The sequence below is a fragment of the Lolium rigidum genome, chromosome 3 (genome assembly GCF_022539505.1).
Source record: "Lolium rigidum isolate FL_2022 chromosome 3, APGP_CSIRO_Lrig_0.1, whole genome shotgun sequence".
Lineage (NCBI taxonomy): Eukaryota > Viridiplantae > Streptophyta > Magnoliopsida > Poales > Poaceae > Lolium > Lolium rigidum.
In genome coordinates, this window is record NC_061510.1 from 224,982,137 (window position 1) to 224,991,603 (window position 9,467).

General features: G+C 45.1%; 1 long non-coding RNA gene across 1 annotated transcript; it reads right to left on the reverse strand.

Moving 5' to 3' along the window:
- Positions 1-7,487: 7,487 nt before the first annotated feature.
- Positions 7,488-8,370, reverse strand: LOC124699032. Its single transcript, XR_007001234.1, has 3 exons — positions 8,232-8,370; positions 7,717-7,799; positions 7,488-7,618 (listed from the first exon to the last, which is right to left on the reverse strand). It is a non-coding gene; the product is annotated as an uncharacterized LOC124699032 (long non-coding RNA).
- Between the last annotated feature and the right edge of the window lie 1,097 nt (positions 8,371-9,467).

Consider the following 9,467-nt stretch of genomic DNA (forward strand, 5'->3'; position numbering starts at 1 on the left):
TTGCTCAGGTGCCGACAGGCTTCCCACAGACGGCGCCAATTGTCGAGGGTGATCCTCGGCAATGCCCTCCGATTGGGGCTTAGGGTTGACGGAATCCTGCAAGCTGACACGAGACATCGGTTCACAGACAAGCGGGGAGAGCGATTTACCCAGGTTCGGGACCCTCAATGAGGTAAAACCCTTACGTACTGCCTGTCTGTTCTTGCTTATGAAGATAATGGGTTATAATGGGGTGCCGAATAGTTCGGCTGAGATCTCATCGAGAGGCTAAGTGCTGCGGCGACCTAGCTCTAGACTTTTTTGGTGGCTAAGGCTGCTAAGATTGATTGTGTCCCTCGGCAGCCCCTCTCCTGGCCTTTATATAGGAGGCCAGGTCTCAAGAGGTCTAACCGAGTACGACTAGGTTTACAATAGTTTTAAATCTAATCCTTCCTTGTTCGGCTGCCTCTTTGTCTTGCCCATCAAGGAATCTTCTGGTGCGCCATCCAAGTGGCCCGCCTTGCCTCCAAGTGTCTTCATGGGCCTCCAACTAGACAATACGGTGATAGGGCAATGTCGGTTACCCGAAGGGTAATGCCCACGTCAGCCGTTGTACTCCATGTAGTTTTGCTTCTTCTTCTCGTTCAACCACAAGGACTGTGCTGACCACCTGGGGCGTGGCTGCGATGTATAACAGGAGAGGTTCCTTCTCCTTAGGCGCCACCAAGATTGGTGGTGTCGAGATTGTGCGTTTAAGATCTTCGAAAGCTATGTGTGCTTCTTCGTTCCACTGGAACTTCTCTCCTTGTTTGATCAAAGCGTAAAACGGCAACGCCTTTTCTCCTAGCCTGGCGACGAATCTGCTCAAAGCTGCGACTCGCCCAGTCAACTGTTGTATTCCCTTCACCTTTGTTGGCTTCCTCATCATCACGATGGCTTGGATTTTTTCTGGATTGACCTCGATTCCTCTTGCTGAAACTAGGAACCCGAGAAGTTCTCCCGCAGGAACGCCAAAGGAGCACTTTGTCGGATTCAACTTGAGGCAGAACTTATCAAGGTTGTCGAAAGTTTCCTTCAGATCCTTGATCAAAGTTGACCCCTTCTTTGTTAATATGACGACATCGTCGATATACACTTGTACGTTTTTGCCAATCTGTGTTGCAAGACACTTCTGCATCATCCGCTGGTATGTTGCTCCCGCGTTTTTCAAACCAAAAGACATTGTTCTATAGCAGAACACGCCATAAGGTGTTATAAAAGCTGTTTTGACCTCGTCATCTTCTTTTAGTCTGATCTGGTTATAACCAGAATATGCATCCAGGAAGGAAAGACGTTCACATCCTGCCGTGGAGTCGATAATTTGATCGATCCTTGGGAGGGGAAAGTGATCCTTTGGACAATGTTTATTGAGACACGTGAAGTCGACGCACATGCGAAGGACTTTCGTGTTTTTCTTCGGGACCAGTACTGGGTTAGCTACCCATGTGGCCTCTGTATGCAGCTCTTTGATAAAGCCAACCTCTCTGAGTCGATTGATTTCTCACAGCATAGCCTTGCGGTTTGGTTCCGAAAAACGCCGCAAGGGTTGTTTGATTGGTCTCGCCACTAGATCCAAATTGAGGTGGTGCTCGGCAAGTTCCCTGGGTACTCCTGGCATGTCAGCTGGGCACCATGCAAAGATTTCCCAGCGCTCACGGAGGAACTCGACGAGCGCGCTTTCCTATGCGAGATCCATGTTTGTTGCAATGGATATCGTTTTCTTGGGATCTGCCGGATGAATCTGGACCTCCTTGGAATCCTTGGTAGTGTCGAAGGTTGGCTCCCTGAGTGGCCTCCCTACATCTGGCAACACGTTGTAATCGGTTGTTAGCCTAGATGCCATATATTCTGCCTGCATCCCGAAAGTTTCTGACAGTCGATGAAAATCCTTGTCGCATTTGTTAGCTAGCGCGAAAATGCCTTTTACTGTAATTGGTCCCTTGGGTCCGGGGAGCTGAAAATCCTTGGTAGTCTCTGACAAGTATGTATAGTGTGGTACCACCATAAACCTGGCATATGCTGGTCGTCCCAACAAAGCGTGGTACTACGACGGGAAATCCACAACTTCAAACTCCAGCCTTTCTATCCTGTAGTTCTCTCGGGTTCCAAACTGAACGTCGAGATTTATTTTCCCCAGCGGATAGCTTGACTTGTCTAGTGTGATACCATGGAAACGCGTGTCGGTTGGTTTTAAGTTCGTCAGGGATATGTTCATCTTCCTTAACGTATCTGCGTACATAAGGTTTAAACTGCTGCCTCCATCTATAAACACCCGTGAAACATCGAACCCTGCGATCACCGCTGGTAAAATCAGTGCTGATTGCCCTGGTCGAGGAACTTGTTGTGGGTGGTCTGCTATGTTGAAGCTAATATATTGTCCTGACCAATTCAGGTACTCAATTGTTGGTGGGGGCATCTTCTCTGCCATGAACACTTGTCGCGAGATTACTTTCTGAGCTCTGTTGGACGGCCTGGCTTTCTGAATCATCGAAACTGCGCCATTGGTATCGATATAGGGAGGTGGGTTTGGAGCCACCGCTATTTGCAGATGTTGTCGATTTGCATCCGTAATCGCGGGAGGGGGAGGAAGGTGGATCTCACTCCTTGGCCCTTGAGGGTTTCGTTGTGCTGCCTGCGCGTTAGCGTGCCCTGCATATCTGTTCAACGCCTGAAAAGTTCGATAGTCCTTCTGTAGATGTCCTGACTGCCTCTTCCCATTGTTGTCGAGATAAAAGTGCATTTGACATGGTCCGTTCATCATATCTTCGGGAGATATGTATGGCCTTTGGAACCTTGGACTGCTATTTTGTCTGATGGGACGGGAGCCGTCCTTGTAGTCGCTACGCTGCTCACCACTTTTTTGATAATCAGCTCAATTGTTTCCACTGCTATTTCCTCGAAATCCAGCCGATATTTGGCCAGGAGCATCGTGATCTGAAAACTGTCAAGGAAATCGTCGCCTATTTTGAAAGTTTCGGCTGCGGTCCTCCTCAGGAGACCTGTGCCTCTTATTGTGAACAACATCTTCTCCATCTGCCCACCGATTCGCTATTTCCATCAACGCTGATATTGTCTTGGGGTTGGTTCTTCCCAAATCCTCGACAAAGTCTCTCCTTCGAATACCAGCTACAAACGCATCTATTGCTCTTTCATCAATATGTTTTCTGACGAATTTTTGATTATATTCCACCTCTGGATATACTTTCTCATTGATTCGTCGTATTTCTGCCTGCAAGCCCTCAACTCGTCCAATGATGCGGGTTTCTTGCACGTGGATTGGAAATTCTTTACAAATATATCCTCAAAGCTTTCCCAGCTATCGATAGACCCCGGAGGCAGCTTCTTTATCCATGATCGTGCGGCTCCACTCAGGTGTACTTGGATACTCTGCATGGATGTTGCTCTGGTTCCACCTATCAGTTTTACTGTCTCGAGATAATCAACTAGCCAGTCCTCCGGATCTTGCAAGCCATCGAATTTTTTGAAATTATCGGGCAGCTTAAATCCTGACGGAACTCGGGTTTTTCGAACTCATCTCGTAAAGCACGGGAGCCCACACATATCTTCTTCATCAACTTCTGGTGAATGTCGATGTTCTCTTCTGTCTTGTCACGCTCTATCCACCCTTGCCTGAGTCGCTGCATCTCTTGCCCCACTCGTTCTCGCGGGATCCTGCACTGCTGCAGTAGGTCGTGGACTATTTTTCCTTGCAGATCCTTCGGGAGGCGTGTTTGTGAACGCTGTCCCCATGGCTCCAACGCCTGCCATGGTCATGTTATACAGTGCTTCTCTTGGATCTCCAGGAGGTGGCCTGGATGCCAGGATGAAGGCTTGTGTCGCCATGTATCCAGCTTCTGGCGTTTTGGGAATAATATTCCCCCTCGTGTCGATCGACATAAAGGACATGTCGAGATTTTGAATTAAATTCTCCCTGTCAGCCTCAGGTATATTTTGCAGCCGAGATCTTGCTCTATTTCGAGCTGCTCTATGACTATCTCCTCCCGAAGTACCTGATTGTCGACTTAACTCAGCTCTTCGCCTGCTTGACTCAGAAGCTGCGGCTCTCCTCCTGTTAAGGTCGGCTGTCTGTTTCTCGAGTTCTCGTCCTACGCGGGCGAGTCTATATTGATATGCTTGCAACTCTTCAGCTGTGGCAGTCACAGTCATTGGCTCCGTACCATCCATAGCTCTTGCAGCTCTATCCCAAGATGATTGTGGAAGTTGTACCATCTCTCGTGTTCCAGTCCCGATATATTTGGTTCCCAAGCCTTGAGTAAGATCAGCGGGATCCACGTATGGATTCCCCGCGTTATCGAAATTCTCCGATGTCTCCTCTTGTGGTCGGCTTGTGTCTCCAATTGCATAAATTTGATGATATTTTGAATTTTGATTTTTGTCGAAACTGGTGACACCGTCGTATAGATCGGTGAAGACTTCTCCGACGATAGTGGATCTGTCGATGAAGCTGAAGTTGTCGATACTATCTGAGTCGCTGCTTATATTGGAGTCCGCATACGACTCGAAGGACATGTCGCCGAAGATCTTGACGAGCTTTTCGCTTGCCGTAGGTTTGATGAAGCATGGTGGCGAAGTTTCTTCATCGCCAACCTCGAACGATGATGACGAGTCCGAAAAATTGGAATCGACTGCTGATAATTCCGACGAGATCGGAACCTCGAGACGATACGATCCTTCCTTCTCGACGCGGAACTGGAATGTTCCGAACGTCATCTCCATAGGATCCTCCAGATATGCATATGCATCCAAACGGGATGGCGGGTGAGGAACAAAATCGACGAGATCAGTTTCGATCTATTTACCTCTATCCATCGCGTTGCTTGCTACCGAAGAAGTCGACGATCTTGAACGTGCCATCAAGATTAGCTCCTTGTCGCCTCTAATTCCCACAGACGGCGCCAATTTACAAGGGATTAACTTGTCAATGCCTACGGATTGTAGACTAGGGTTTAGTTGGAAGTAGAGGGCAAGTAGATCTCGAGGGTTTCAGCCGGAAAAGTACTCGACTGGTTATAAAAATTAGGGTTTGTTTGACAATGATTCGATCCTCTCTTTGTCCCTCGACCCCCTCTTATATAGGAGGCGGGGCCGAGGGTTTCGTATTACACAAGTTTACAGATTCCGGGAGACTCTTTGAGTTCAACCCGTAAAGTTACAAATCTCTTTATTCCTAATACAACTCTATCTATCCTTAACAACTAATTGGGCTTCCGATCTTTATATTCTTCGACTTCATGGGCCTTCAGTAAACCCCGGGTACCATCTTCGGCAGGCCCATTGGGGATGCCTATGTCAGCTAGGCCGCACCTAGGATAGGTGTGGCCGCCCTGCTGTCCCTCTCCGATTCCCCTCTGGACTCAGTCTTCGTTAAAATATTGACTTCGGCTTTTGTTTCGTCCAATTCCGAGAATATTTCTTGTACAACTTTTCTGAAATACAAAATCAACAAAAAAAATAGGGAACTGGCACTGATGTCTACCACGCTTCTATTCTTCTAGATAGTGTTGGGCCTCCAAGTGCAGATGTTTGTAGAACAACAGAAAGTTTCCCTTAATTGGATCACCCAAGGTTAATCGAACTCAGGGAGGTAGAGGTCAAAGATATCCCTCTCAAGCAACGCTGCAATTAAGATGCAAGAAGTCTCTTGTGTCCCAAACACACCCAATACACTTGGCAGGTGTATAGGTGCACTAGTTCAGCGAAGAGATATTAAAATGCAAGTGATATGGATGAATATGAGTGGTAATAACAATCTGAAATAAATATGGCAGCAAGTAGACATGCAGTAAAACAGTAAATAAACGGTGATTCGATGTTTGGAAACAAGGCCTAGGGATCATACTTTCACTAGTGGTCACTCTCAACAATGATATCATAAAGGAATATAAATATAAGCACTTCACTATGCTACTCTGAAAGACTCTCCGACTAGATAATAAACACTAATCCACTGCGTAGGTCTGCAAAAGCAAACCTTAAAAATGTATTCCCAAGTACTAATGAACACCCCACACTGCACTTTGATCATTCATAGGCGGCACTAACACACCACAACTTCATAGAGACATCCAACTCAAATCATAATTTAGTGAACAAGTATTCTGTGAAATATAGCCTAAGAGACCCACACGGTGCACACACTCCACCTTTACACACGTAGGACAAGGAGTCTCCGGAGATCACATAAGTAAAATCCACTTGAATAGCATAACGACATCTAGATTACAAAGCTCATGGTCACATAAAGATCATACCATGGGAAAGAGAGAGAAACCACATAGCTACCGGTAGAGCCCTCAGCCCCGAGGGAGAACTACTCCCTCCACATCATGGGAGTAAGCAACGGCGATGGATATGGCGGTGGAGTTGATGGAGATGGCTCCAGGGGCAATTCCCCGTCCCGGCAGGTTGCCGGAACAGAGACTTCTGTCCCCCGAATCTTGTCTGCAACGACGGCGGAGCTACGGACCTCTTCGTGGGTCGAGGCTTGTATATTTAGGGTTTTTGCGTCGGGAGCTTTATATAGGCGGAGGATTTAGGTCGGTGGGGCACCTTGTGGCCCCACACCATGCCTAGGCACGGGTCGGGGCCAGGCCTCGCCTAGGGCAGGTGTGGCCACCCTGTGGCCCCCTTCGTCTCTCCTCTAGACTTCGTCTTCGCTCCGGGAAAAATAGGAACTTTGGTTTTTTGTTTCGGCCAATTCCGAGAATATTTCTGGTACAACTTTTCTGAAATACAAAAACTGCAGAAAACATGGAACTGACACTGTGGCATCTTGTCAATAGGTTAGTTCCGGAAAATGCATAAAAGTGCCACGAAGTGTAAACAAAACATATAGCAGTTGGTGTAAAACAAGCATGGAGCATCAAAAATTATAGATACGTTTGCAACGCATCAACATCCCCAAGCACTACAACAAACAGGTCACATAGAGACATCCAATTTAGGTGATAAAGACGCTTTAAAACGTCGTTACGCTGATGTAGAGTCGCTACTGAAAAACGTCTTAGAAACGTCTCTTTATGCACCGTCTCAAGATATGTAAAGACGAATTAGAAGCGTGTCTACAAGACATGAGACGTTTTATAAAGCATGTCTAGACAAGTAAAGACGTTGTGTCATATTCCCTTCCATATCGTCTCTACGGTGTATTATGGCGTCCTTAAGAATCTTAAGACATTTTTTATTTACCCAAAAATGATTTGATTTTTTCATGGTTGAAATCGAATTCTGATTTCGTCAAAAATCGAATTCTGGCTTCATCAAAGATTGAATTCTCGCTTCATATCAAACATAACTATATGTACGTGCTGTCACATACCATTACACGGCAGAACCATACAGTGCATTCATGGGGAAAAATGAACTTTATTTCTTCAGAACAACAGTACTTTACAATTGAATTGTACATGTACATAGAGAAAATCCTACATGTCATTATACTTTTATTCTCACTAGCTCAGTATCAGCATATAGGCTTGAGCATGGAGGAAATGGCACATCAGCTCCCCATCACCATTACAGTAGATTTGCCTTGCAGACTTCTGTTGTGTTGCTTCCAAAGTCTTAACAAGCAATTGCGCTGTCGAGAAAGATTACTGACAGATATTAGACAAAATTAACTGGTAATAAATTTCAATCATAAGTTCCACTTTCCACATGCACAAATGAGACACATACCACCAGGGAAATGTCCATATAATGGAGCACGTCTCTTCAGATTGTTGTTTCAGCTTCTTGATTGCATAAATTAAGCTGCAGACCTAGTGCAAGAAAAACAATTACTAAACAATCTGTAGACATGCTCATACAACCATTCTAACAGTAGCTTTTAACATTAAAAAGAGGGATCGGGCAGAACATTTGGTAATAAGAAAAATTATAGCTACAAATGGCACTTAACGACTATGGGAAAAATAATTATATATAAAGATCTTATAGACAGCAATATAGTTCCACGCTCATTCAGAAACAAAAAGGCCAGACTAAGGATTCTGTGTGTGTAGCAAGTACATCAAACTCTTAGATGCCCGAGAGCGACGCTTGATTTTGTACTTAATAAACATACAAGTCTTCAGAAGATAACATGTGTACTCGCACTGCTAGATAAGTAGGACTTCAAAATATACATATTTTCCCGTGCTATCTAATGAATCAATACTTAGAAGTTAGGGGAAAACAAAATTTTAACTTACCTTGGCACTGGCTAGTACGAGTACATTATGCTGCAGAACCAACTCTTGATGCCACAATACGTTTCTTATATCAGTCGCTCACAACAAAATGAAAGTGAAACTGTCATTCTAAAATTTGAAAAGCAGCAAACGATTTAACTTTTACTCAAATATGACCCTGTTACTTAATAGCAATCTTAAAGTGCAAGAATTACCTCCAGGCATGAAGTGTACAAAAGCTTTTGGTCTTGCACTCCATTTCCGGCATGTTTTATGCCGCTGCATAACAGAGCACACCTACCCTACAATTGCAAGTTCTTCTCGCACAACACACCGATCTGCATCTGCACAAGTAATTAAATCCATCGAGTCAGGCTTCTACCATGGAGTACACCACAATTTCAGGTCAATACCAAACACAGATCTATATCCACGCAAGTAAATTACAGATCATATAGTGGGGAAGGAGCTAGCGGCTGTTAATTACCTCGAGTTTCTCTCAGAATCGACCGCCGCCTGGGAGCTCATGGTGAGAGTTAGTGCCTTCACGGGAATGGGCGTTCGCGATTGGAGGAGGATACTTGGGAGATTTAACCAGCGAATAGCGCTAGGACGGCAACCGGCGGCGGCAGCCTCCGCTCATCTTCTAGGGCTCGTAGATTTCACATTATCTCTTTGGAGACTTGGTTGTTTTTTAGGGGGTGGAGGGGGCTTGTGTGGGAATTAGGGTGGGCTAGAGGCCCAGCATAATGGTTACGCACAGAGATTAGAGACGACGTGCATGACGTCTCAACAGACGTCTTTACATGCCGTACCCATTTGTGCTTAGAGACGAATTTAAAAGCGTCCAATAATAAGCGTGTTTAGGTGATGTTTTTCTTGTAGTGAAGCTTAACTCCTGCTCGTCCTCGAGTAGGTAAGTGATAACAAAATAATTTTTGAGGTGACATGAAGCCAACATAATCTTGATCAAGTATGTAAAGCATTGTGAGCTGGGATCTAAGTACTCTAACATAGGCATGATATATATAATTCAATAGAACTTAGCAACTATGTTATAACATGAGAAGTAACTCAAACAAAGGATCATGAATAATAGTGCATTGAAAGCAACTGTTTGTTTATGATCATAGATAAAACATAACAAAGTGGTACTCAACATGTCCTTATGGAATAGCAAAACATAAATGCAAGGACACCTTCAAAGTTCAGTGGGTGACTAGATATAAGTAATTTAAGAGCAAGCAATAACACAAT